Raw genomic sequence first — 27,951 nt, forward strand, 5'->3', positions numbered from 1 at the left:
CCGCGCCGCATGCAGCCACGGGGTTTTCGCCAGCTGAACTGGTGTACGGTCGCTCGCTTCGATCTCCGCTTCGCATGCTTCGAGAATCATGGGAAGGTAGGGGCGACGACCCAGTCGTGGTGGAGTACGTGCTTAAGCTCCTCGAACGCTTAAGAAGGGCACAGGAGTTGTCAGGTGAAGCAATGACAAAGGCCCAGCAGAGGGCCAAGGTTTATTATGATCGGACAGCCAGGGCCCGTCGTTTTGAGGTTGGCGATGAGGTCATGATATTGCGCACATCGCTAAACAACAAACTAGACGTGCAGTGGGAGGGCCCAGCACGAATTGTTCAGAAACTGTCGGACGTTAACTACGTGGTAAGTCTGCCAGGAAAGCGGAAAGCACAGCAAGTTTACCACTGTAATCTGCTCAAACCTTATAGACAAAGGGAAGCAGTGGTGTGCATGATGGTAAACGTTCCTGAAGAGCTTCCGGTCGAGCTTCCGGGACTAGGCTCAGTGACGAACAGGGAAGACACCGGTCAAGTCATTAGTGACCTTATCAGTAAAGCACCGCTGTCGCCCGAGCAGAAAACCGAACTACACCGGCTATTACAAGAGTTTCAAGGTCTGTTCTCTGAGAGGCCTGGTAGGACTTCTGTACTTACTCATGATATAGAACTTACCTCCCCAGAGCCAGTACGATCCAAGGCGTATCGGGTGTCACCCCGCCAGAGCGATATTATGGAGGCTGAGGTAAAGAAAATGCTACAGCTCGGTGTTATTGAGGCAGGTGAGAGTGATTATACCTCCCCTTTGATTTTAGTTGAGGTACCGGGCAAGGAACCTCGTCCTTGCGTCGACTACCGCAGGCTTAATTCCATCACTAAGGATCAAATTTATCCGATCCCTAACATCGAGGAGCGCCTTGAGAAAGTAAGTAGCGCTCAGTTTATTTCCACCCTAGATCTTGTCAGGGGTTATTGGCAGGTTCCACTTACAGAAGAGGCTAGTAGGTATGCGGCGTTCATTTCACCAATGGGAACATTCCGTCCTAAAGTGTTGAGTTTTGGTTTGAAGAACGCGCCATACTGTTTTTCAAGTCTCATGGATAAAGTGTTGCGGGGACAGCAAGAATTCGCTTTACCGTATCTAGACGACGTAGCGATATTCTCCGCATCCTGGTCTGAGCATATGGCACACTTGCGGGCAGTGCTAACCCGCCTGCGCGAAGCGGGCTTGACAGTCAAGGCTCCTAAGTGCCAGTTAGCACAGGCCGAGGTTGTCTACCTCGGTCACGTGATTGGTCAGGGTCGTCGCCGCCCCTCTGAAATAAAAGTGGCCGCTGTGCGAGACTTTCCGCAACCGCGCACCAAGACCGATATTCGGTCGTTCTTGGGTGTCGCCGGCTACTATCAGAGGTACATCCCTAGGTACTCTGATATCGCGGCTCCCCTGACGGATGCTCTAAGAAAGACAGAGCCTCAAACAGTCGTCTGGGACGAGACAAAGGAAAGAGCTTTTAGCGCCCTAAAGAGTGCCCTAACAAACCAGCCTGTGCTACGATCGCCAGACTATACAAAAGGGTTCATTGTTCAGTGCGATGCTAGTGAGCGAGGCATGGGCGTTGTACTGTGCCAACGGGAAAAGGGAGAAGTAGAACACCCCGTCCTGTATGCTAGTCGTAAGCTGACCAGTCGTGAGCAGGCGTATAGCGCCACCGAGAAAGAGTGTGCATGTCTCGTGTGGGCCGTTCAGAAATTGTCATGCTATCTAGCCGGCTCGAGGTTTATCATTGAGACGGATCACTGCCCTCTCCAATGGCTGCAGACCATCTCTCCCAAAAATGGCCGCCTCCTGCGCTGGAGCCTCGCTTTACAACAATATTCCTTTGAGGTGCGTTACAAAAAGGGGAGTCTCAACGGTAACGCCGATGGCTTAAGTCGAAGCCCCTAACGTAGGAATCAGCCTCAAAATTGTTTGTTACTGATGTTTTTCTTCCTGAGGCAGGATTTTTTTTAACATATTGCTTTTGTTTAGTGTTTCAAAGTGATGATATGCTTTCTAGTGCAATTTTTCAATTTGTGGACGCGTTCTGAGTGATGCTAGACTACTGTAAGGAACTAGGCAGTGGTATAAAAAGGGGAAAGAGCCTGGCAGGGCTTAGTGAGGGTTGTGCCGTGCTTGCTGACTGAGCGGTTGAGTTTCAGCGTAGTTCTAACGCTTGCCGGGAACGAGAACAAAAATGTGAACTCTCCCGAAGTCACTTTGCAGTGTCCCGTGCGAACCTGAACGAGAGAACGAGGCCTTCTCTGTGCGCTGCGCTCAAGAAACGTCGAGGGACGCCCGACTTCGGTTATGAGCATCATCGAGCGACATCCCTCCGGACAGCGGATGCAGTCCCCTGTCCATCGGGATCTCCTTCCCCCGGCGGGGCGGTCTGTTGCGTTTCGCCTGCGACACGTGGTTTTGCCGGCGCGACTGCGGAGGGGCGGCAGACATTTTGGCCCGATCGTCGTCACCGCAACGCTCATCGGCAGGTGTTTCCAGGCGCGACTGCGGCGATGCGACCGCAACGGATCACCCTCGCATTCCAGTCATTGTGCCCGAAACAGGCGATGCCAAAGCAGGGATCATCCTCTCATTCCAGTCATTGTGCCCGAAACAGGCGATGCCAAAGCAGGGATCATCCTCTCATTCCAGTCATTGTGCCCGAAACAGGCGATGCCAAAGCAGGGATCATCCTCTCATTACAGTCATTGTGCCCGACCGGCAGCGCTACAACAGGGTGCTACGAGATCGTGCTCGACAGGGTGCTACGAGATCGTGCTCGACATGGTGCTACGGCATCGCTACGACAGTGTGCGTCACCATTAGCCCATTGTACATTCACGTGCTCGTCTTTTGAGGGGTTCCTTCTTGCCCTCAACTGCGAGAGTATAAAAACAGCTGCCCCCGGACGCCAAAAAAAGAGGGCTCCGATTTCTTCTGTTGAGTGAAGTGCTCTCCCGTCTCTCTACTTCGGTCAAACCTGACCGCCAACTCTTTGCGATGTTAAAATAAACAAGTTGTTTCGTTGTTACCAGTCGACTCTTGCTTTGCCGGGACCTTCGGATGCTTCCAGTTGTACCCCAGGCCGCCAGGCCAACGCTACCCTTGGGGCTTGCGACCCAGGTACAACCACGGGCGTCAGCGCCGAGTTCCCAACAGATCGTACCAGCGGTGCGATTCCAAACACCAGGTATACATGCAGAAGCCCGCATATGTTTCCAACTATATCAACTGCAGAGTGCAACTGCAACAACTTTCTAAATAAATATATCGGTAATTAAAACGCACGAGGTAGATAAAATACAGGCAACTACATTGCATTGTGTAAAGTGATTAACTAGTTGATTGCCATTTTTGTACAATTTGTGTATTACGCATTTCGATTTCTTGCTCAAGTAATGTCTGCCTCTTCTAGTAATGCAGCTGTAGAACTTGAATTGTGCTATTTGCCACAGGCGATTTTTAAAATCCTGTACAGTCGCAAAAGAAAGTAATAATAAAGAAAACGGTATAACTTGCTGGCAAAGCTTCCGGGGGGCTCCTATTTCGTTGCTGTAGTCTGCCCACCTAGCTTCTTTTTTTTTTTCATTTCTTCCCATGCACCCCTGCGGCAAACTAGTGCAGATGATGATGATAAATAAAGAAGCCATCGGTCATATATCGACCGCTCTAAGCGGCCGCCACTCGATAATCCCCGCCGCCGGCCTTACACGAAATCGCGCAACCGCCACGTGGCGGGCCCCTCGTCCGCCTGTCATGCCCGACTCGCGCTGGCGTGCGACGTTATCGCGCACCGGCTTCGCACGCAGCGTTGTCGTAGTTGCGCGTCCGTTCTATCACAACCAAGTGTCACCGAAAATTACGACCGAAATACCGCCTGTCTGTCGTTGTGTTCCCGTATTGTCGTGAATCGTTTGCGCATTATGCTCCAAATGATTGTGATGAAAATTACCTTGCCCGTGACTGAAATCTCGGTGATCGTTTGCGTCAGTTAGAAAGAGCGTGTTGTCAAATGCAGAGAGTCGTGGGCAATGCTTGGGGACGCTTAAGTGGCGCGTTTCTGACGGACCTACTTTTTTGCAGCTCAGTGTATTTTGCCGGTGAAGTGAGCTAGGTATGCTGTTGAGAGAGTCTGTTGTCCTTCTTGAATTTTGTTTAACGGACAATTAATAAAGAAAAAAAAAATAACTCAGTGCCCTTCCGCTCTGCGAAGAAGGATGACCAGCGAAGGATGACCTTAACGGCGAACTGCACCTCCGCCGCGGGTCGAGCCCGTGTTGCACTATCTTCGGGATCGGCCCACGTGTGAGGAATGCTTAACGCCTGCTTCACCTCCGCCGCGGGTCGGCCCGGCATTGCGCTATATTCGGGATTTTTTTCGACAGGTGGACACGATAGTGGGGAAAGTGGCCCTTAACACCTTCGCTGTAAAAGAAAAGTACCACGCGCGGCTAAGCTATACCGTTTCGAAGTTTCGTTATAATGGCATTCAAGTTTTCTATATCGAATTTATAGTCATTATTTCTTTAATTCGCTAAAGTTCAGTCACGAAAGACCTGGACATAACGCATGCATGAACAATTGCGTTATAATTCGGGAGGTACTAGAAAGGAACATCTAAAACTAAGTTTTCTTTTTATGATGTGGCACATGGTTGTGTGAAGAATAACCGTTTGTTCACTGCATTTCGCCAACAGAGTGGTTGAAGAACTAATATACATGCAGGAGGAGTTCCGTGGACCGTTTTCTTGTACTAAATAGACGCATGCTGTAAGTTAGTGTCGCCATTATTTTGTAACAGTCTACCGCAGGAACATTTAACATACTCTGAACCTGCCAGATATGGTTGCGAATTCGCTCGGAATCCACTAAGAATAATTTGAACCGGCACACCGAGTATAGAAAAAGCTGCTTGCTACAAACGCACTTTTTGTTCTAGGCTATAGTCTGGAGTGCTTTGCACTTCATAGTATATATATAGTCACACCGAATAGGCCATGTTTGGGGTAACAAGGTGCCATTTTCTTTTTCGATGGTCAAAGAGCCTTTCCTCGTAATTTATGTTTATCTGAACACTGCCCCCTGTGGCCTTCCTAATTTTCTTTCTAGCGCCGAAGATGTGAGGAATGAAGGATAATGTTCGTGCGCCAATATTCAGCTCCTTTTACTCCTCAAGTGGCACGACGATAACGCCGCGTAGTGTAACAGCATCCGCAAACTATGGAGTAACGCGATGACAGAAAAAAAGAAAAGGAAGAACAATATCGATGATGAAGATTTCCATTGGTATCCCCTTCGAAAGGGGACGGCGACAAATAGTCACCTAGCCAACTTGATCTGATCAGGATTTACTATATACATCTGTCGCAGTCTAGCCTATCCCTCCTTGATCTTGCCTCTGACCATTAGAACACCCATCGCCGTTCTGTGGTTACCTGCACATACCGCTAATGACTCTAAATGAGCCCTCGCTACTCTCGACCGCTGACCAGTCGACGCCTGTCCGTCCTCCTCGAACGCCAGCGCTCGTTGTGGAAGGCGGACGTTCCCCACCCGAGTCTCGCCGGGTACGTCTCGCATACGGGCACTCCGCTGTGCCAGGTGCCGTGTCCGGGCTTTCGCTGCACGCGCGCCTCATCCTGTTGAGAGAGCGCGCCTGTGCGGCCCCCATGCCGAGTCTGCGGTCGTCACTCTGCTCTTTTTTTTTTTCTTTTTCGCCCCCCCCAGGAATGTGCTGTCATTGCTGTGCATCCAAATGAGATGACAGGATCGTGCAGGCGGTGGTGATATATCGGCTGTGGGCGACCTTTGGGCGACCGCGCGGCCTGCGCATGCGCATTCGCGAATAAAGAAGATTGATTGCGCGCAGCGTGCCTCTCGTCTGGCGCCCCGACCACGTGATCTTTCGTTCTCGTCCGCGTGTTTGTTTTTTTGCTTTCTTTTCCCGTGCTCGTATCGTCACCGTAGGCTATACGTACGACGTGTCAGGTCGCGGCATTCGAACAAATCCTTCGCGAGGCTAGCGGCACGCGCAGGGATTCCTCCTTGCGCATGCGCTGTTCCCTGGAACGGCTTAAGGTGCACCGCCGGCCGTGGGCATACGTATGGATTACCTGCGCCGATCCGCTCAACTTGGCGCGTTACAAGGTCGTTAACAGCACACAAGGCAGAGGAGCGGTTTGCGAAGAGCTCGCACGAGCGCATCGCTCCAACTCTTTCTCGGCAGCGCTTTGTATGCCGCTCACGCTATTTTTGTTGTTGTTGAGTGTTTTTGGTTATTTTCTGTGAATCACACTTCGAAGCACGCGAAGCCGGCGCCTCCAAGAGGCGCAGACGTCCCCTTACGTGCATCTAATAATAAAGAAGAAAAGTTGATGAAAATATGCGCCGCGAAAAATAATACAAAGACAAAACGGCTAGCTGGCAAAAGCGCATAGTTAAATCAATTCAAATGGAGACATCCTTTTGTTCTTATCATTTGTCTTCTGTAGAACTGCAGTGGGTGCATTGACTTTATTGGCGCCCACTGCATTTGAGCGTCTCGGCGTATACTGGCTGTGGAGGGAGGAAACGGGAGCGTTTTATTTTCCCGAACCGTGGGCCGTGTCGAGGTATTCGCACGCTGGCCCTCGCTGCCATCCCGGGTTCCCGAGCAGCGTGCTGCGCCGACCGCGTCGCCATTAACAAATTTTTTTGCCACAACTGAGCAGTATTTAATCAGTAAGCTCTGAAAATAAGATGCAGTCGGAACAACGTTCGGTCCGGAAGGCAATCTTTGAAACTTTTCTTTTTAACTACAAGAAATGTTTGTGATCATTGAACAACGGAATCTTTTGATTTTAAAAATGATTTTTTTTTTCTATCTACGCTGAAAGGCAGCGTTATCCGCCGTGGTTGTCCAGCGTCCATGACGTTACGCTCCTGAGCTCGAGGTTGCGGGTTCGATCCCAGCCGAGGCAGCCACACTTCGATCGGGGCGAAATGACATATATATATATATATATATATATATATATATATATATATATATATATATATATACATAATGTGGTTGTGTAAAAGAGCTCTAAGCAGTCAAAATGTGATTCCGGAATCCTACACTACGGCGTAATCCCGTGGTTATGGCACGTAAAACTTTCTGTTTTGTTTCGTTTTTTTTTTTTGAAAGACGACGGTCTTTTTGATTTTAACAGAATTAGTCCTTATATAAGGTACATGGAAAATTTAGTCATGAATACTGGAAACCAAGTGAAATGTTTTGTTTATTTCAATTAACATTTGCGTGTGGCTTCACCATCTAAGTAAGTGTAGGCAGACAGTTATAATATGGGCGAGGGAATGAGTCTTAATTTCTGAAAAAGAAAGATTCGGCTGCTTATCGAGCCAGTCATATGTTCATTTTAGCATGGTTATCTATACTCTGTTACAAACGCATCGCAGCATTTGACTCTTTCGTACTACCCGAAAACTGCAGTCAGTAAAAAAAAAAAAAAGTAAATGTTACTCCCTTAAAGGAGTCAACTGTGTATGTACCCTCTAAAACAGTCGCACCCTTTGGGATTTATATCTGCCACACAACGATAATCGTCATCTGTCTTGCTTGCGTTTCCTTTCTTGAAAACAACACTGCGCTCGTTACTTTCCTGTCGAGAGTGCTCTGTCGTGCCGATAACGCGCATGCCGTTCGTGACTTTGAAGTACCGGGCTCGCAGATGCAGACAAGACAGACGATGATTATTGTTCCGAGGCAAATATACACCCCGAAGGGTGCGACTTCTTTTAGAGTGTAAGAAAGTTGTTCCGTAATATCGCTATAAAGGCCATTCGCAGAATATTTCAATCAATTCGCGAAGAAGTGGTGAACAGTAGACTAAAAAGCGATGAGTCGCCGCACTCTCTCCCTCTCTCCCAGTGTGCGTGTATGCGTGCCTGTGTTGTGACAACAGAAAATGTTTGCAGTTTCTCACCTGGGCGCGGCACACGCGGTTGCCTGCGCACATTTTACGCATTCACTTCTGCCCCCGCTGCTGCAATTTATTTGTTTGTTTGTTTGTTTGTTTGTTTGTTTACACACACACGGCAGCCCTATTGGGGGCATAGCCGGAGTGGAACGCTTGTGTACAAGGAAATGAAAAATGAATTGTCGCCATTGTACAGGCGTGTAATCAACACATCAGATAACACGGATACAAATCCCTGGAAAGATTGGCGAACAAATAGTGTTAATCATGTCTGCGAACTGATCCCGGGTAGTTACATGGTGACGCGGTTCAGCTGATACTGAATTGGAAAGGTTTCTGGTTGTCGAAAATAATCTGCACCCAAACGTATCGCTACGCGAAGAGAGAGGCATGCACGAGGTTAAGCTTATGAAAATTGCTCGTCCTAACGGGCCAGCACGTGTTGAATATTTTATGTTGGACTGTGCGAACAAGAAGCACTGTTAATGGAGCGCAGAAATGTTAATGACTCAACAGCATGACGTGAGGAGTCGGACATGAGGCGTCGCAAAGAGAAAGTTGAGAAAGGTGAACGTGGCGCGATGTGAGCCCTTCGATGCGCTCCCGTCATGATGTATGAAAAGACCGGCTGCTGTCGTATAGTCGCGTCACAACCACGCGGTGGAAGCCGTCGCCGCTTGCACTGCCCGTGCATACGCTGGCGGGCCACCGTTGATCCCGACGAAATTCGTTCCTTACGCGAAGCAGAAGTGGCAAGAACATTCTCTATCTTCGTGCTCTTTTCAGGCGCCAATTAATTCCGTTCATTACAAATTTCATCTCCACATTTCTTGTATCTGCGGAATCGCGAAAAGCGTACAGCTGCCGAATTTATTAAAGAATTTGCATTTATTCGGTGAGTGTGGTCAAGTTTACAGAAAGCGCGAGAAGCGCAGGAATATGACGTCAACTATTCCATGTTTACAGCGCACTCGTAAGGCACCCCTGCATAGCCACTTCTAAAACATTCCTGATGCGAAGCGATGTGTAAGATGACGAGAGGAGTGAACTCGCCACATGACGGCGTACTGACGCCGAGAGCATATACACCCAGCTCGTTTCACGGGACGCACTTCGCACAGATTAAATGAATTTGCAGGCGCGTGTCCGCTCGGAAGTGTTTCAAGGTGTGACACGTCGTAAACGTCGCTATTTTCATCAGTGTTTTTGCTTCTGACGGGCTTTGTTGGCGAGCGTCCGAAGGGCATATACCGGGTTTATGTCCGCCCCGCCCCCCCTTTTTTTTTATGAGACTGATGTTTGGGCTCTGCGTTTTTATTTCCGTTTTTTCTTTCTTGCAAATACGCTGCTACGTCGCCAGGCGGACATTAGGAGCAAGAAAAGTTCAACGATTATTTCGCTAATCACCTAGCATGTGCTAACTAACTTTCTTATTGTTGGCTTTAGGGCATACATATGTTGTAATTGCGAAACTGAAGCCGTGGAGCAGTGAAGTCGTGTCTGCTTATCAGAAAACCTACGACTGGCGCCACTTTCTCGATATCCGTCCCCAAAATCGTTCAAAAATGCCTCGCCGTTCCAATGAAGAATCGCCCCGGACTGTGAGAGGGACGCTTTTAGGAAACTGTTAACTGGAACGCCCATGTATTTCGTAGCACGCCTTAAGGTCCCATATCTCGAAAGTGGGGCTAGTCATAGGTTTTCTGCTTAGCAGATATGACTTCTCATCGGCTTCAATTTCTCACTTACAATATGAACACTAAAGTTAGTAATTAGCGGGGTAATCAGTATGTCTTATTTGATTAACGAAGTTGTCAAATGTTTTCTTGGTGCTAATTTCCGCCTATATAGCCATGTAGCCATTCTGCAGAAACTGCAGGGATCTAGACATGGTGGTTTCATTAAAAAAGAAAAAAAGGTTCCGCATAAAATAGGAAACACTTGGTGTATGCGTCTCCATGACACATTGCCTTTTATTCTCATCTGGAAATGGGAGAACAGGAGGGAACGATCCACGAGGACGTAAAACCCTTTTGACCTTTACACATACCAGTCCCAAAAGACTTTACCCTCTAGAACAGCCTGCTAAATTTAGCCGGCGAGTGAGATCATGAGTTGCAAAGAGCCTGGATATATGCAGTACCCTTCAGGGGCGCCAATTTTCTTCAGCGGTTACAACGCTGTTATAAAATTTACTCTGAAACGAACTAAAATGCTACGTATATGCTCCAATGAATGTGGCGTGTTTCTTTCATTTGAAAGCGTATAAAATCGTGTACGTGAAGTTGAGTACGAGACAAAATACTCTGGTGTTTGTATGTGCGTGTGCGTGTGTATGTAAGAGAGAGAGAGAGAGAGGAGATCTGGGTGCCAAAAACGCGCGACCGGAAGTTTTGTTAGATCGCAAGTACATATGGGCGGCCACCGTGCGGATAAAAGTGGGCACAGGAATGTCGCCGACGCGTTCGCACGGGGTTACTTCCCGCAGTCCGTGCGCGCCAGCGCGGAACCGTCGAGTTCCGTCTCCGCGTTTACGGAACTCGGCTCTTTAAAAGGCGCTCGCGTCTCCTCTCGATCGCGGAGCCTAAACGCGCCGGATGCCGGCAGGTGTGCGCGACGCACTGCACCGCTGGAGGACGACAAGTTGCGCGCGTCGTGCGAGCGCATCGAGCTTGGATTTCCAGTGAGGGGAGGGCGGGTGAAAAACAGTCGGCAGAGGGGAGGCTGCAGGGTTTGCTACATCCCCGCACCACTCTGCAAACAAGGCGGGGAGTTCCGGCCTAGTGGGAATATCCGACCCCTGGCTCTGTGAGTGTGTGTGCCGATTTTGCTAGGGGTGGAAGCGCTCGACTGCGCTGCGGATTGCACGAAGCGAAGCACAGGGGGTACGAGCGAGGGGACTGTTGCGACCCTTTGGGCGGGGATCCTGCAGAGACTGACCAGACTGCCGTCATCGGGGAGGGGGGGTCGCCCTTAAGCAGACCCACCGCAAATGCAGTCACGCGAGTCGAGCGGTGCGCCAAAAGCTAGGCGCAGGTATAAAGGCATTCTGTCTTCCGCCAGGGCCGCCATTGACGTTGGGAAAGCGGAGGTTAGACAAGAAGGCGCACTCTGAAGCATCCAGGAGACCAGACGCAGCGGTGTGGGTGCGAGCGAGGTATTTAGGCTATGGACGGGGCCGGCTAGAGCGAAATCCGAGTTAATTCGCACATTTTTCTTCCTTTTCGAAGTCTGCGAGAAACCCGTTTATTCTCACGCGCCCCGTGCTTTCTTTCTTTCGTCTTTTTTTTTCTTTTCCGAGATCTTAAGCAACTTCCGAAAAGGATGCCGATAAAGAAATGCCGCACTTATTATTATTATTTTTTTTTAGAATGCAGGGGGAGCGGGGTGCGTTGCTGCTGCATCACGAAGCTCCTTTCGCCGGAGTCCTTCAAAATTATTTGGCCCTGGCTACACGAAGTACGCAGCATATTCCCGGAGAAAAAGGTTAGAAGTCACGCAAACTGCTGCTCGTAACCCGCCATTTGCACGCCGACGTAGTCTTTTCTAAACCGCGTGAGGGTGGCTTTCAAAAGCCTTGTCTGTGGGTGGCGCCCGAGGTCTGTGACTACTGAGCGGTTGCTCGGCTGTCTTTGCCTTATTTTCCTTTCCTAACTTGCCGCTTGCCTTCTGTTCCTCTATGACTGGTTAGCTGGGCAGCGTGCGCAAGTCAGGCCAATAACCCCTTCGAAGGCTTTCATCGCTTTGTCACCTCGTGGAAGAAAGAAGGAGAGAATAGAGACAAACAAATGTGATGAAGCGAGTAAGGTGACGGCGTCACGAGACCTCGGAGAGAGTCTAGCACAGAGTGGGCGCAGACCGCCTCCCACCGGCGTGAAAGGCGGCAGCAGCCGGCGGCGGAGCGAGCGGCGTCCCACCCCCCCACCCCACCTCCCCAACCGGGGCCGGCGTCGTCTATCGATTCCGTCCAGGTCGCGGTCTTGATCGATACTTCGGGGAAAGGAAGCGTCGGCCACCGCCGCCAGCGCAACAGCGACCACACGCAGCAAAGCTTCCCGTCGTCTGCTACCGCTCTTAGCGCGGCGTCCAGGCCGCGGCTCGGACCGGCTCGGCCGCGGGATAAATAGCCGCTCCTGCGCGCCGGGCACTGTCTGCGGGGCGGAAAGAAAGGCGTAGAGTTGAAGCCCCCGGTGGCGCCACTTGTTATTGGCCGGCGGCCTCCGCCGCCCGCGGAGCTCGGCTGCACGGCGGCGCTGCGCGCGCTTGGTCGTGCCGCTGCGTCTGCTGCCACCACTACTGTTGATTTAACCCGCCGGTGCCGGCGGCGGTGGTTGGTGGTGGTGGTGGGGTGGCAGTGATGGTAAGGGTGGTGGTGCTGGTCAGCTCTGGGTGAACTGGGGCGTCGCCTGGCGAGCCGCTCCAATTTTGTCGGCACAGCGGCGCGCGACCTATAGCAACGTGAGTTTTGTCTCTTGCATGCGATGTGTTTTATAACCCGTTGCTTCACTTTAGCTTTCCTGCCCAACCGTTTGTTTTTCACGAGAAGAAACGCATCGTAGACGCCTCACTCTTAAAGAGCACAGGCTCACAATAATTAAGTTTCTGAACCGCCGGTTACAATGCAGACTACAGTGCATGCAGGCTACAATGCGCTACAGTGCAGACTTCGCAACTGTAGCATCAGGAAAGTAACGTGTGAAAATTAGGTCCTGTCGGTCTGAGCTGCATACTTGTCTTTATTTGGCTGCGGAGCAACGTAGAAGCATATGTTCCTTTTTTTTTTTTGCCTGCCGCATGCATTACACCGCGGAGGAGAGAGAAGAAAAAAACAAAAAACAAAGAAATGGTCACGGTACCAAAATGGGCGGCACGGAAGTCGATCTGGTGACCTTGAGCCCAGAACGGAGTGCTGTACGAGGAAAAAGGAAACCGGAAAGGTCGCTTGGAGGCTCTGCCGGTGAGGAAAAGCTTTTCCCGCAGCACCGAGTTCTTTCCACGCTCAATGCTTTCCCCATTGCGCGGATGTAAATGCCGTATTTGTGAAGCACGCTCATTTATCTACATCATTAACTTTCGAAACCTGGCACTCGTCCAATTCAGTGCCGCTAGGATATGGAAGAAGAAAGTACTAAAAAAAAATAAAAAAATAATGAGACCGACGATGCGAGTTAGCCTCGAGTGGACACGGTACTGTTTGCAACGGTCCGGAAGCCAACATGCTAAAGGAATGAGGAAGAGCGTTTGATTTCAAAACTAGCGATCGGTTTCCGTTTGTAGCTGTGTCAGTTAATATTTTCGTTGTATCGTGGAAGCGATCCGAGGCGCGCAAAAATAACATAGAACGAAACTAGTCTCGCTGAAGCAGTGCTGAGAATTGATCGCAAAACGACAGTCACGTGCAGGCGACAAGTTTCCGCGATTCCAACGGACGTGACACACCTAACTTGTCGCTTCTCTAACTCACTCTCTGCGCCGGAGCGTTCGTCCGCGGCCCGTCTGTGTTGAATTGTATGTCGAATGCTTGCCTAGTGTTTAGTTCTTGATGCCATCACATCAAGACACTCGGCAAACGCTCCCCATATAATTTACTTGAGTTGACTGCTCCAGTAGTTCAGTTCCATATACAATTTCGTTGAGTTGAAACTCTTCGTACATTATTCAGTTCGGTGCCTTTGGACTGTAGCATTAGGACCATAGGAATTCGCTAAACGCGATATGTACATTTCCACCCACAGACTGGCAGCACGGAAAACACTCCGGAGCGTATAGTGGTACCGCGCGGCGTAACACAAGTGCTGTTCTTGTCGTACTTTTCGTTTGTATCTGCATTCTATATTTTTTTTAGCTGCGTTCTGTTATTATTTTTGCCCTTTCTTTTACTGCAGTAGGCAGCTTGTATTTTTTATCTGGATAACAATTATACGGACATTCAAGGCGCATTTCTGCCGTCGGCGTCGCCGTGAGGTTCCGTATGAGTGAACGCGTGTGAGGGTGAGCCGGCGAACGCGGTTCAATCGTAGAGAAAGAAAACGCGGCCCAGATACGTGCCCCCCTCTCCTCGCACGCGCGAGGCAGTGTCAGTCGATGGAGGAAGGGCGTTCTCCGGCGGCTACTAGAGTGCCTCGATGTCCTCTTCGTCCGCTGCTCCGTACAGACAACCGCGGCGTCTGCTACGGCGTTGGCCACGCGAATCGCGGACGCCGGAGTAGACGCCTTTGGTGGACGCCGCAGGGACGCGTTGCCGGCGCTCGTGTGTCTCGAAAGCGATCTTCGACGTGGTCAAAGTGCTCGCCCGCGCGGGCCTCATCTGCAAAGTGATCTGCGATGTTTGCAGAGTGCGCGTGTAGTGCCGTTAGCTTCGTATGCGCTGTGCTTTCGACCTTTCGTTCGCGTTGAAGCGAGAGTTCAATTCGCTTGCTGCGGCCGTGATTCCTCACTCCAGAATTTCGACAGCGAGTTGTATTCATGTTTACCTCTGCGCGCGTGACAGCGTGCTGGTTAATTTAGTTAAAACACGTTTACGGGCTAGTTGGTTTAAATACATGATAGAATGTGTAAGCACGACTGAACGAGGACGTTAGAAAGAAGCAGACACACAAAGACAGCGCTGTCTCTGTGTGTCTGTTTCTTTCTATACGTCATCGTTGAGTCACGCTTACACATTCTATCATTGTAAATTTAGTTAATAAGCGAATGTTTACAAGTTTATATGGCTGATAAAACTACTATCCTTACTTCGTACAGCTATCTACCAATTTGCTATCGCAATCGCTGCTTCGCCTTTCGGGCGGCACTGCGATTTTTTTTCTTTGTTTCCTTTTGGGTTTGAATGCCAGGCAATGACATAACGACGACGGTTGTAATTATAGCAATGCAACGAACGCTGCCGCTGTTCTTCGATCTGTATGCGCCAACGTGTCACAAAGAAGTCGAGTGGATCGGAGAACATAACTTCCGTCTGCGGGAAAATGGAGAGGGGGATGTAATACATGGCCCGCTATGCCTGTGTATGATGTACGTTGCTCGTTGTGCGGTAAAGAATCAGCGAGGAGAGGTACACCTGGGACTGCCGCCTTGGTGCTCGTGACATAAGCTTTTTTAATCATAGGCTTGGCAGGAAATTACGCAAGGAACAGTGTGTGTGGTTGTGCAGAACGTAGGATTAAATTCCTACCTGCAGCGGTAGCTCAGTATCTGTGGTGTTTTGCCGACGTGCGATAGGTCGCGGTTTCGGCTCACTGTTTCTTTTTTCGCATTTGGATGGGAGCGAAATGAAGAGCGAAGGAAAAAAAAAAAGCCCTGCTTGTTTACTTAGATTTAGATCCGCTTTAAACAACCCACGGTGGCCGAAATTAATACCTCCCCCCCCCCCACACACACACACTATACAGCGTCTCACAGCGTGTGTGTTTCTTCTGGATGTCAAAGCCCCCGATTAATTTCTTTCTTTAATATTTATCGAAGCGTTTTTAATTTAGCTAAGACACCGGTGTGTCTAGAACGTTATAATCAGTATTCGTTTTAAACAGATAGTGAGCTAAAGATCGGTAGAGTAGCTCGTGAAATGAGGAAAATACAAAGATGAAAATATTTTGCGGGTTCGGCATTGCAAGCAGTGCTTTTCTGAAAAGAAAGTGTGGCATCCGTCTAAGCTTATAGGACGTACGTAGCTGCAAGAAGGAAATCCATACTTTCACGGTACGAAAAGTTCTTGCTGGTCCGGGGATCGATTCCGGCAGCTCTGCATGCACTGGCGCCTTCACGGAAACGAAACAAGCTCGGGAGGAGCAGGCGCTGGTTGGCGTTCAGGACACAATGCCAGCGCAACGACGCAGCCACGATGAAAGACAACGAAGGCACGCCACGAGCGCCTGTGACGCGTGTCTCTGTGCCTTTCATTCTGGTAAGCGAAACCAGCTCGTAGATTTCGCTCCTTTAATCAGCACTCTCGCACTTTTAGTCGTCGACAGATCCATACCCGAGCTGGCAACTGCTCGCCTCTTGCTCATCTCACTCGGTATGGTGCTAATTCTACATTGGCCTAACCAACCGTTCTCAATAAACGTGTATCGCTCATTATTTGAAACGTTTCGTTGCACATTACGAGTTGACTTCGCGCCAATGGCAGCCGTGCGTTCCGGGAAGCTATCAATCATCTCCGAGCGCCTCTCTTCATCAATGTCACACGAGTCTACGTATAGTCGGCATCCGCGGCCAGCGCTCGCTTGTGCTGCTTTTGTGTGACTGTATAGCGGTTCTTGCGATACGCGTCGGCCACTGCGTAATGGATAGCCTCAGTTTGTGTGACCGTTTACGACACATTCTTTCGTGTTTTTTGTGCACTCTTTCGTTTGGCGAATCGGGTGATGCGAACAGTGTGCTTTTAGCACATACGCCGTTTCGCCTTTACAGGCTTCTTGTTTGCTCAGATTACTGGACTTCTGAAATAACAACAATACACGTGCCTGTGGTCGAGAGGCTGCATATAAGCCACGCACGATGACGTGCGGTCGTCATAAAGCTTGATGGGCCCGCAGACAGGCGACAATTGGCTGTTATTGTAATTAAGAATAATAAATTCTTCAAAACATTAAGAAGAGGTAGAGCGCAGCGTTGACTCGCAGATACGCCCTACTCGTGAATTGAAATGCCCACTTACGTACATGTCGTTATACAGAGCACATAATTTTTGGAAAGATCGAATATATTGCGCGTAAATGCACATACAAGGTCGCTACCGCGGGAAGTAACCACAGTTCAATTGAAAACACTGATACGCCGAAGAACAAAGCACTAGGGGTTACACATGCACTGCGCATACCGTCGTCGTCAAGGGATTACGGACTGCGGGATTCGAGAAAACGTCGAATTTCAGAATATGTAGTTTGTGACCGTGGCGAATGTAACCGTACGCAACACCACGTTGTTTGTTACACCGCCGGTTGCGGAAGTAATAAACGTTTTCTCCGATCTGGCAGTGCATAACCTTTTTTGACGCCGGCTGCATACACGTGGAACGCGTATACCTCTCTGTGACTACCATTAAATATGCGTGCGTGGCCTGCGAGAGCGGCGATGAAATGTGTGCCACATGCGCTTGATGCCATTACGTATGCCCTTGTGACACGGATATCGCGTACACGTTACGCGGAAAAGCAGGGAAAGCTGTTTTCGCCACCAGATGGGCGATTTCCTCCGGTGACGTCCTTGGCTTCGGTGCGAACAGGCGTGGGAGGGACGCCTGTCCGTGCGCCGAGTCGCGCTGCTGCTGCTGCTCGGGCCGGTCCCGTGTTTTCTCTTCCCGTCGCGCAAATGTTTAAAAAAAAGGGGGAACGGGGGCGGCGGGGTCGCCGCGCTGCTTATCCCGTGCACCGAATGACGCAACTTGCAGGGCGCCGCGTGGCCTTGGACTCGCGTGTTCGAAATTCGTCAACTGATATGCCACTCTCGAAGCTGTCGCATCGGCGACCTGTAGGATACCCTTCCATAGCCACCATACCTAAGCCATTCCCCGTAATCAGCCTTGAGAACGCTGCCGCCATCGTCGTTCTCATCATCATCATCGTCGTCGTAGTTGCCTCTGTCGTCATCTGAACCTATCTTGGCGGTGGTAGTGCTAGGGTAAAGCTGTGTGCCCATAAATGCACTCTTTCTTCTTTTTTTTAAAAGCATGGCTGCGCCGGTTATTGTGTACACGCGGGCGATTCTCTGGCTGTCGTGTGCAAACCGCTGTCGCGCATATGCTAACATGCGCCTGCTAAAGAAATTTAAAGCGTGCTGCTTTGAAGGTTGAACAGGACGAATTCACTGAAAACACCGGTACCGAGCTTTCTTCTCTACTGAAGTGAAATGAAGAGGTTTAGCTCGTTTCGCACGATCACGAGGGATAAACAGAACTTTAATGATATAACGCTGAAATACGTCACAAGTTCAGAAATTTAAGCGCGTATAGAAAAGCAAAGGAGGGTATAAACGAAGTCCCTATATCGTAGTCTGATTTACACACAATCTGCACTAATATATGCTGACCGAGTCCCGAAGAGTTCAAGAGAATGTTTCGGTGTGGGCCGAGATGTATAATGTATACATACGGGATGTCGCACTATTAATAACGCACACGGATGAGGATGACACGCAATAGGTGACACGTGCGCATGTATAAATGCAAATGGTGAGGCCCGGACTGCGCCGCTGGTGTTCCTTTTTTGAATAGCAAATAATAGCGCACGTCACTGCACGAAAAGTTTCAAACTTGCCTGCAGCTTATAGCACAATACGAATACTTATAAACTGGATTGCTCGAAGAAGCGAGTTTGCGAGGCTTATCCACTAGCACATATTCCGAAGAATGCACCGGCTTCGACATATACGCGCCGTCAAGCTCGCTATCAAAAATGCTCCCTTCCGCGTACTTTTTTTGACAAAACTCTATTTTGCGCATTGTGTGTTTTGCCGCATATACTTTGGCAATGAACGTCTCGAAACTAATGTCGTCCTGAGAATTCGTTACCGTGTAGCAATGAGCTAAAACCTTATTATCGAAACTTTTCTTTAGACGATTATGCATTTCGATTTCTCATATAAGTAATGTCCGCTCCTTCGAGTAATCCAGCTCAATGACTAGGCCATTGTCCTATCGGCCACAGACAATATTTTGAAGCTTCTGTGTAGTATCTAAAAAAAAAAAACATCCGATACACACAACGTTATACCTAGTACTGCGCGCATTGTCACAGAGCACATTAACAAGATGCACACGCTAGACTTAGCTATACATGAAAGTGACGCTATGCGGTTTCGCTGTGTCGCCTAGAGCTGAGCAGTGTTCAAGCACAAGTATTAGCCCCGGAATAGGAATCGTGAAAACGCCGGCAGTACGGGGAAACTCGCAAGCGTTATTAATGTTAGCTTTTAGGAAGCGTTGTGCTTGGAAGCTGTTCACGTGTCCTACCGCGAGAGGCGTTTCAGTCGCGCTCGTTATCCGTGTTTGAAGGCATGCATCCTGACTTTTAGTTCCCTTGCGCGTGCGGATATGTTTAAATATCGCCTCTCGCCCCCAGAATAGCTCGCGTGAACTTTAGAAACCTGACTATAACGAGCCGCGTCTTTTTGTGGCGTTTCGCTGAAGAGCTCAGCAAACAGCGCGACGTTGCGGTGTACGTTTTCGTGAGCTCTTACAAGCACATGGCTTGATTTTATTTTATTTAGTTCGTGACGAACGCTAGCTCGCTTTCATTTCAGAGCGTTATCAGGGCAAGACATTTGGAGTGCCGACCTCATAATTAAGCAGTCGCCGCAGAGGGCGACGAAAGCGATACCTGCGCACGACTTTAATTCGCCTGAACGGCTGTTCATTGTGGGGCACGTGATCCTGTGCGGTGATCAGGACCGACTCTGATTGTATGCCTCTGCTCTCTCTCCCCACTTGCTATTTTTCTCCCCCCCCCCCCGTTGCCTACTGTAGGGTAGCGAACCGGATTTTCCATTTTTGTTAAACCTCCCTGCTTTCTCTATTTCGTTTGTCTCTCTCGAAGTATTGTCTCATATTTGGGCCGTTCTGGCCCAAGAAAATTTGTCAAAGCTACCTAGGTCAAGTCATTGGCTTCTTAAAGGAACGTATTCCTTCTTTATACGGATAAACCATTAACTAGACCTGAAGAGGCGCCGTCATGACGTCACGGCGCTCCATTGAGGGAACTTCGAGCCTCTCGCGATAAGAGCTGCTCCGTATTTTGTATCGCAGGGCGGTAATTTAGTATACCATAGCCCAACTTATCTCTTTCTCTTTAATTATCCCTCATTTTAATGACCCCTTTACAAGCCGCCTTCGACTACCTTCCGGGTCCCCGTTTTGCGGTTCGTGAACGGAGCTCGTATACTTCGGCGCATCGTCGAATGCCTCGTTCCCAGAAGTGGCGCGCGAGCGACCCGACTTGACCTCCCGCTGCGTTGGCGCGTGTTTCGCCGAACGCGTATGCGAGATCGAGCACGCATGCACGTCGAGGAGACGACGCGTCTCCGAAACTGGCGTCGCGTGCGCGCCAAGGGCAGCCGTGCGGTGGCGCTTAATACGGAAGAGCGTGAAATAGCAAGAAAAAGCCAAAAAAAATATTTACGATAACTCTAAGGGAAGCTCATTGTTGTTTGAGGCCAGGACAGGTGTACTGCGGACTAAAACGTACCGAGCCAGGTACCAGGAGATAGACTTGTGTGTAGAGGATGAAACGGCTGAACACCTATACTTGCTTGTAAACAACTTCACCCTGCAGTTAAATGGAACGAGGAACTACTCAAAGCTTTGGGTTTTAAAGACAGTGAAAGTAAAATAGACTTTGAACAGGTAGAAATAACTAAACGGAGGCTATCTGATTGGTGGATAATATCAACGCAAAAGTAAAGGAGTAAATACATAGGTATGCATGCATATAGTACCATTCAAGGCTAGGTGGCGCGCGCCGCCGCCGCCCGATTCAAAGGGTTGAGCCTCATTCATCCATCCATCCATCGTGTCACGTATATTGGGCAGCGCGTCTGCCGTGCGAAATTTTGCTCGGGCCGTGGTTATCTGCGGCTACGAGCGAGCGCATTCCCACAGACTTTTCAGTCGACGCAAGGGTCAGATCAGCGTTTTTGATAAGCAGTCCTTCACATTTATGTATGAAGTAACGCACTTATGACATGCGCCGTGGACGCAAATCGAACGGAGCTGTACGTGTGTTTATACCTTGAAGGACTCTCGCTCCAATCGATCAGAAATGCAGGCGATATATATATATATATATATATATATATATATATATATATATATATATATGCTGTCTTTATATGACCGTGATTAACAAAAATCAAGCCCCTCTGTTTCTCTGCTCTGCATTTGTCTATATGTATACATATAGGATGTGCCAGCTAACGTTAACCAGACTGTTCAAACAAACAAACAAACAGTACAAAATACTAATGCAGAGACCCGTGGTCTGGTACATCGTTCTAGGATGCTGGAAGGCGATTGTACACACGAAACGCTGACTTCCAAACTTCTTTTACTTACCTATACGCTCGCGAATACACACTGTGGCATTGCTGCATTAAATATACACTGTGGAACTGTGGGCAACTGTGCATTATTTCCCTCTTCTCGCCCCGTTATCCTATCTTCCCACTGCAGGGTGGCTAACCGGACCTGGTTAACGTTCCTCTTATGTCTATCTGGGCATAAACGTAACACCGTGTTCGCCTTTATTGCCCCTTTACGTGTTCTTTTCCCCAAAACTATTAGCACGCGATATACGCGCACGTATGCACACATCCGTCGAAGACATCGCTTATGCGGCAGAGAACGGCCGTTGGTCACACTCCGTCAGGCGTTGGCGCGATCGCCGTGAACTCGCCGAACACACACCGCGCGCGCACACTTGGTCGTCCTCAGATGTTCCCGAACATGTGCGTGGCCCGGTAGTGTGCATATTTTTTTTCTTTCTTTCCCGTCACCAGCGACTCCCGTGCTGTCGCGCCAGCAGTGCGTAACGGCAGCGCGCGCAGCTGTTTCGCCCACGGCCGCAGCAGCCCGTACGACTGAGTGTTGCTGCTGCTGGGCCACGGTTTGTTTGTGCACGAACCTCCTCGGTGGGTGCGTTGCATTGGGGGGAAGGGGGGGATGTCACAAAACACACGCACGCACACGTACACTCGCGCACAACTGATTACGAACCCTGAACTTTCGAACGTTTGTGAATGATCATTATATGCTCGCGACACTAAGGATAAAAAGAAATTAAAAAAAAAGCGAAGCGTGAAAGAACGAAAAGCCCGAATGTGGCGAAGCACTGACATTGACAGCCTTGCGTAATTGCTGAGTCCGTGAAAGTTTATATTCCTTTCTGTGCCTCTTCTGATGGGCATGATCATTTTTGACGCCGTGTCAGACGGCCTAAAGGTATGCACTGTTCCAACACAGCGCTCGGTTCTCCAGTTAGCACTGCGTGTAGCATATCGGTGCGACTCTGTGTGTTGTGAACCCGGTTATCGTATGACACTGAGCTACGATTGCGGTCAAATGCGAGTGAGACAAGAGCCCGCAACGGCGATCGCTGCACAAAGACAAGCACGCGCTCAATGCGTGCGTGACTTGTGTTAACACTGCGAGAGAGGCACGAAAGTTATCGAGTTTTTAGTCGCCTTAACGACAACCTCGCCTTTCCGGAGTTCAAATAGCGCGTGGAACGAGACAGTGCAAGGACAGGGACGACAAAACGCTTACCTGCAACTAACTTTTATTGCGTACTGCGCGCCGAATATAAACATTTGAGAAAGAGAGAGAGAAAGAAAACAATAAACAAGAGAAGCTACATCGAGCTGATTACTATTACTGTAGTCTTAGCGACTTGTTCAGTGACAGTCAGTTCAACAAGGACCATTGGCTAAGTTGAGTGCTTCGGCCCCATTTTATCACAAGTGGAAGATGAAGTTCAGTGTTTGACGGAAGCCCGTCTGGTCGGGATGAAACATGGTTAAAAGGTTAACAAAAACCCGGGGCACTTCGCCGACCAAATAAAGATTTAAAAGAAAAGAAGACGTTTCGGCTCCCACACGGGAGCCTTGTTCACAGGTAAAATAAACAAAAGTGCTCGAGCAGATCGCTTAAATAGTCTAGAACACGTGACGCAGGCAGCGCGCATACACTGACGGCAGATTGCCATCGCTCCTGTTCAGAGTGTGTGGCGTAGTCTGGATCATGAGGGACTCAAGATAAAGGCGTCGAGATAGCCCCTTTTCCCTGGCAAGGACACGTGCCTTCCCCCAGTCGATTGCGTGGCCGCTTGAAGTGGCATGCTCAGCCAAGGCACTGGATTTCACATTTTCTTTTTTGACGTCATAATTGTGCTGTTTAAGACGCCTTTCAAAGTCACCAGTTTCGCCAATATACACGTAGTCGCAATCCGCGCATGGGACAACGTACACAACACCTGGGAATTTCTCTTTTGGTAATTTGTCCTTAACATTGACTTAACATTGGTTTTTGTTAACCTTTTAACCACAAGTGGAAGATATTCGCCTGCACTTGCTGTTACTTCTAAAGACAAAAACAAGGAGTTTATCAGTGCATCATCCGAGTGCATCGACGCTACCTTTCTAGGAAAAATGAAAATTTTGAAATCCTATACTTTCTTCTTAATCTGGGGTTGCTTTTCTTGTTCTCATTTGACCGTTGACTCGCCACTGAAGGAGGTACTTCAAATATACAGCTTCAATAACTATAATAAGATGTCTACGGACAATTAAGGGACAACAAAAAAGACAGAATTCCGAGCAAGTCACCATATTATGGTTTAGTCATTTTTCGCTAGAATGCGGAGCTTGTAGCGCCGACTATTTTGTCGAATAAGCGGAAATAAAATTTCCCAACGCCGTTGTGTACCTCTCCTCAGTGGCACGTGAAGTATACGCGCTTGTATATGAGAGCAGTGCGGAGCGGGTGGCGGCAGTGGTGACCTGCCTCGCAGTGTTGAGTTGTGTTGGAGTGCCTCGCATAAGGGAAAGGGCAGCTTGAATCCCGCACGCGGAGTTTTCGGGGTGAACGCGCTCGTACATTACAACGAACGCCGCTGATAGCGTCCGTTTGTGGCCGCTCCGCCGTAGCGCAGTCAGAGATAACGCGCTCCGTAAGTGGCGGATGGCACAAACATGGCGCGGGATCGGCGCCGACAGCGGCGCCCCCTAGACGGTTTTCCGGGAAAGAGTCCACAGGTGGGATGCCTCCTGTAAGTGTTCGCGGTCTTTCCACTTCACCAAAAGCTCTACGTTGTGAAGTCGCCAAACGCGGGAACTTGTGTATAAGCACATTGTGTATGTCCTATACATTCTTGTACTTGGTCACTGAGCTATATCTACTGCATAATTACGGACGCCAAGACGTGCTTCCGGCATGTGGTATGTAGAGCCGCGAGTTCAGTAATATCGCGCGTGCGCCTTATCGTTCCCTACTTCGTATTGGAATCGCCGCAGATCCTCTCTGAAATGCGAATCGAACCTCGAGGGAACGCACACAAGCTGAACGCGCAAGTGAAGCCCAAAGCAGTCACGTGACAAAGCTACTGCACGAGTACCTTCCGGCTCGCATCATTCGCCTACTTTTGTCCATGTCTTGTATCTCTCTCTTTCTGGCTCTCTCGCTCTTTGAAAGCCCCTGAGTAACGCGATATGGGATCAGTTGCTGGTGCTGAGCATTTCTTGCCCCCTAGCCTCCGAACGTAGCTATCTAGTTCGGGCTTGGGAATAATAGTCTTTGAGACCGAATCGAATGGAGATCGAGTAGCGCCATACGCGAATCGAATCAAATATCGAATATATATATTTTTTTCAATTGTTGGCGAATAGTGTATACAGCATTCTCACCATTAATGTCAAACAACTTTTACATCCTGGTATTCACAACATTATAAAGTTTCCATCATTAGACTGCACATTATAACATATACGTTATTAAACACACGAAGGGAGGATTAAAGATAACGGCGGTTTGGTCGCAAATTCAGGGCTCTCCAGACTATACGCGGTCATTAATTATCGTATAAGGTTTATAAGAGGGCCTTATGGGCCAATTAGCATTGTGTGTACTCATTTCGCGTCCAAACCAGAAATGCGTGACGTCTGCGGCGACTACAAAGCGGAAGAAAGGCACTTCTTTTACCATTCAGAAGGCTGTGACAGGTGGTGCCACTATTGTATGTTGCATAGAAACGTATTCAGATTCAGTCCCATGAGAGGATATGGGTGCTACGTCTATGAATAGTAGAAAACAAGACCCACTTCCGAAGGACATATATACTTATACTGTATTTCATTTCGATTTTTCGTCGTTTAGCCAGATAAGTCTGGCTCCCTGAGCGGCGCAGCTTGCTTTACTACCTCATAAATGTTGATGTGAAAAAAAAAAAAACAAAGTATCGCGTTCTGCTTAATTTTCACGTTTAGCCGTGTGCAGTCGGCGATGTGAAGTATTCGAAAACTATTCGAGAATTGAGGCACGTTTTCACCGTGCTCACAGGTGCATATTATACAGCATATTTACGATAAAGAACCCGCACAGTCATTCCAAGTTGCGATGCTGTGAATCGGCATAAGATGCCCGTTTCAACGCCTAATCAAAACGCATGCGTGCAGCATTCTTTCTAGTTAATCAAGGACTATATAAAGACTTGCGACACCGTTAGTGGGGTAAGCATAACTGATAGCATCGGAAATACACACGTTTCCCAGTTCTTTCGCAACCGCAGCCGGGTGTTTTCCTTTCCACAATCTCCAGTCCGAGTAGAGAGGTAAAGCTATTTAAATGCAGATGATTCTGCCGGCTTGTGTACTATGTGTACAGCCGCCTGTACATGCCACACTCTGCATAGAGAAGTGGATCGCGTTGAGAAAGGTACGTATCAGGAGAACAGTGGGAGAAAGGAAAGAAATAGCAAGTAAATATATATAATCATGGTGCAGGTAAGACAAAGCTGATTGCGTCGATGTAAACAGGCTAAAATCAGTGTCTTGAAGGAATGGGAAAATAAATTTTGAAGCCTGGCGTTGCTTTGAAGCAGAAGTGTTCTTCCTAAAGTGTTCTTCCTAAATTTGTAGTGTTTGCTGTAAGCATGCTTTCACTAGAAAGGACTCTGCAGAGCCCATTTTACTGAAACAAGTTATCTCGTCTCGGTAATCTCTACATTTCAACAAAATGTGTTCCGCGGTTTCTAGTGCGCTACAGTTATCACAGTGTGTGTTGGTGGTCAGTCCATTCAAGGTGGCACATGTAGCTGCTGGCGATTGCGGTGTTCAGACGAAGTCGACTACACGTTTTTGTCTCAAAGTGACTGGGAAGCTGATCCGGAAGTCCCGATGTATTGACGGGGTAGTTTGAGTGGAGCGAGTGATATTGAAGCGACACTGACTCCGCAGGCGATTTCTTTCCGCGTGGGCGTATTTCTTTGCCATTGCTGATCCGTCGAAATTTGTAAAGCTATACTCGCCAGGGATTTCTTAAATTTAGGCCTGTGTCTGCAGCTTGATCTGCTTTTTCATTTTCGCATATGCCGCATGTGTCCGGGAATCCGCCGGAATACATTAGTGCGACCAGCGACAGTCGCCAGGATAAATTTAACCACTATTGGAGGTTGGTTAAGAGCCCTTTCACATTGTGTACATGCTCTGTATGGCCACTTCTGGGTCAATCCCCTTCACTAACGAATTATGATGGACTGTCGATACATGTGTGAAACACAGATAATTTTATGCCAGGGGGCTTTGTGTTCTTTATGATGGGTCATCATAACTACAGAGTAACTAAATATTTGAATATCTTAAGGTCAGTCATGCTACGTTTCTTCATGGAAAGGGTTGAATCAGCCGCTGTAATTACATGCACGAGTTATTTATTGGCGGCAAGCATTTCAAAAGTAAGGAACAAATATTTCGAGCTCGCTATACCGACGTGAACCGTGTCAAACGTCACGCAAAGCATGGTAGTGCCTTCACCAAAGCGGTGCTCTACCGGTACATACCACTCAGAAGTAACATGGCAGTAACTTGGGTTGGGGGAAAGTTCAATTTACCCTAAGCTTAATGATTGTACTCTATTTCTTGTTACCGTTGCACATAAATGGCAAGAATAGGTCGCGTCCGCAAATGCGGACACCGTGACCGAAGGGGCTATGAAGACCACAAATCGTCCTGGTGGTTGCCGAAGACCGGTCGTGAAATGTGCACAGTATCTGGTTCTCCTACCATTATCGAATATATTTACTAGTTTCCTTCTTATAACATTTCTTTCGAGGGCAGTTCTCTACTTGTGAAAAGTCGAATGCCTACATGCTTGAAGTGGCTGGTGGTTTATTGATCGTGCACATTTCTTTGTGCCTGTGTTGGTACTTGTGTTGGCGTACTTTATGTTCGTTTAAAGCAGCTCGTCGGCTACTTTAAAGTCAGCCGACTGCGCGAAGGATAAACTAGGGATTGCATATTTAATAGGGTTTGCCTCAAACTGCAGGGTAGAAGCTTAGGGACACGCTCAACGCTGCGTCATCACGTTGATGGATTCAATGCGAAGAATTGAAGCCAGGGCTGCAACCGTGTAAACAGAGCCCGTTACTATCGACAGCCGCCGTTTACTTCGTGCAAACAGCCTTCAGGGTTCGCTGCCGTGTTTGCCTATCCTCAGGACGAGGGTATCACCCGGATGTGGGATATATGTACTCTTTATCCCCGCGGGTTAAAGGGGAACTTGGACGAGGGCTTTGTCTGCTAACTCGACCACTCTCCTGTAATGTAGCGGCATATACTTTGGCCTACCTCGTGCTATATATATATATATATATATATATATATATATATATATATATATATATATATATAACGGTTATAACGAAGGGATTTGAATTTCCCATTCCCATGTTCTCATTCTTTTTCTTAGTCCACATATTGCGAAATAGCGGATATAGCGAAGTGATTTCCCATTCCCGCCGACTTCGTTATAACCGGGCTAGACTGTATGTGTGTATATATATATATATATATATATATATATATATATATATATATATATATATATATATATATATATATATATATATATAATATGCCCTTTTTTCAGTCTGTTCGGAAAAAGATAAGATGTTCTAAACGTAGTAGAATTTCTCTATCAGTGGCTGTCATTGTTGAGAGCATTCATTGAAGACTGCCCTGAGGACTGATAATCTTCATAGAAATTGTCACCGTCATGGGTATCGCAGCATTATCATCGTAGACGTCGTCACCACGTTCATTTAGCATCGTCGCGTCACCACCACCGGCATCATATGCGGGAACCCAGATCAGCAAAGCGGGGGCGGGCAAGGAGATGCTCTCGCAATTAAAAAGGTGCAGCTGAGCGATGCCTTTCCAGTTGCTACAAAGCAACGAGGGCAGCGCATCGTGTGGGGCCG

The 27,951-nt window shown here is 48.6% G+C and overlaps 1 protein-coding gene across 4 annotated transcripts in view; it reads left to right on the plus strand.

Annotated features, from left to right (window-relative positions):
- Positions 1 to 27,951, plus strand: part of LOC142564065 (protein kinase C-binding protein NELL2-like) — a 102,933-nt gene that overhangs the window by 19,712 nt on the left and 55,270 nt on the right. Inside the window, exon 1 of one of the 4 annotated variants that reach the window (XM_075674890.1) lies at positions 11,929 to 12,448. The exons of 2 other annotated variants lie outside the window; for them this stretch is intronic. The gene's annotated coding sequence lies outside the window, so the exon portion shown is untranslated. Of the gene's footprint in view, positions 1 to 11,928; positions 12,449 to 27,951 lie in introns of those variants that run through there. One more of the 4 variants, XM_075674887.1, reaches the window with a different exon arrangement.

Source organism: Dermacentor variabilis, chromosome 11 (genome assembly GCF_050947875.1).
Source record: "Dermacentor variabilis isolate Ectoservices chromosome 11, ASM5094787v1, whole genome shotgun sequence".
Lineage (NCBI taxonomy): Eukaryota > Metazoa > Arthropoda > Arachnida > Ixodida > Ixodidae > Dermacentor > Dermacentor variabilis.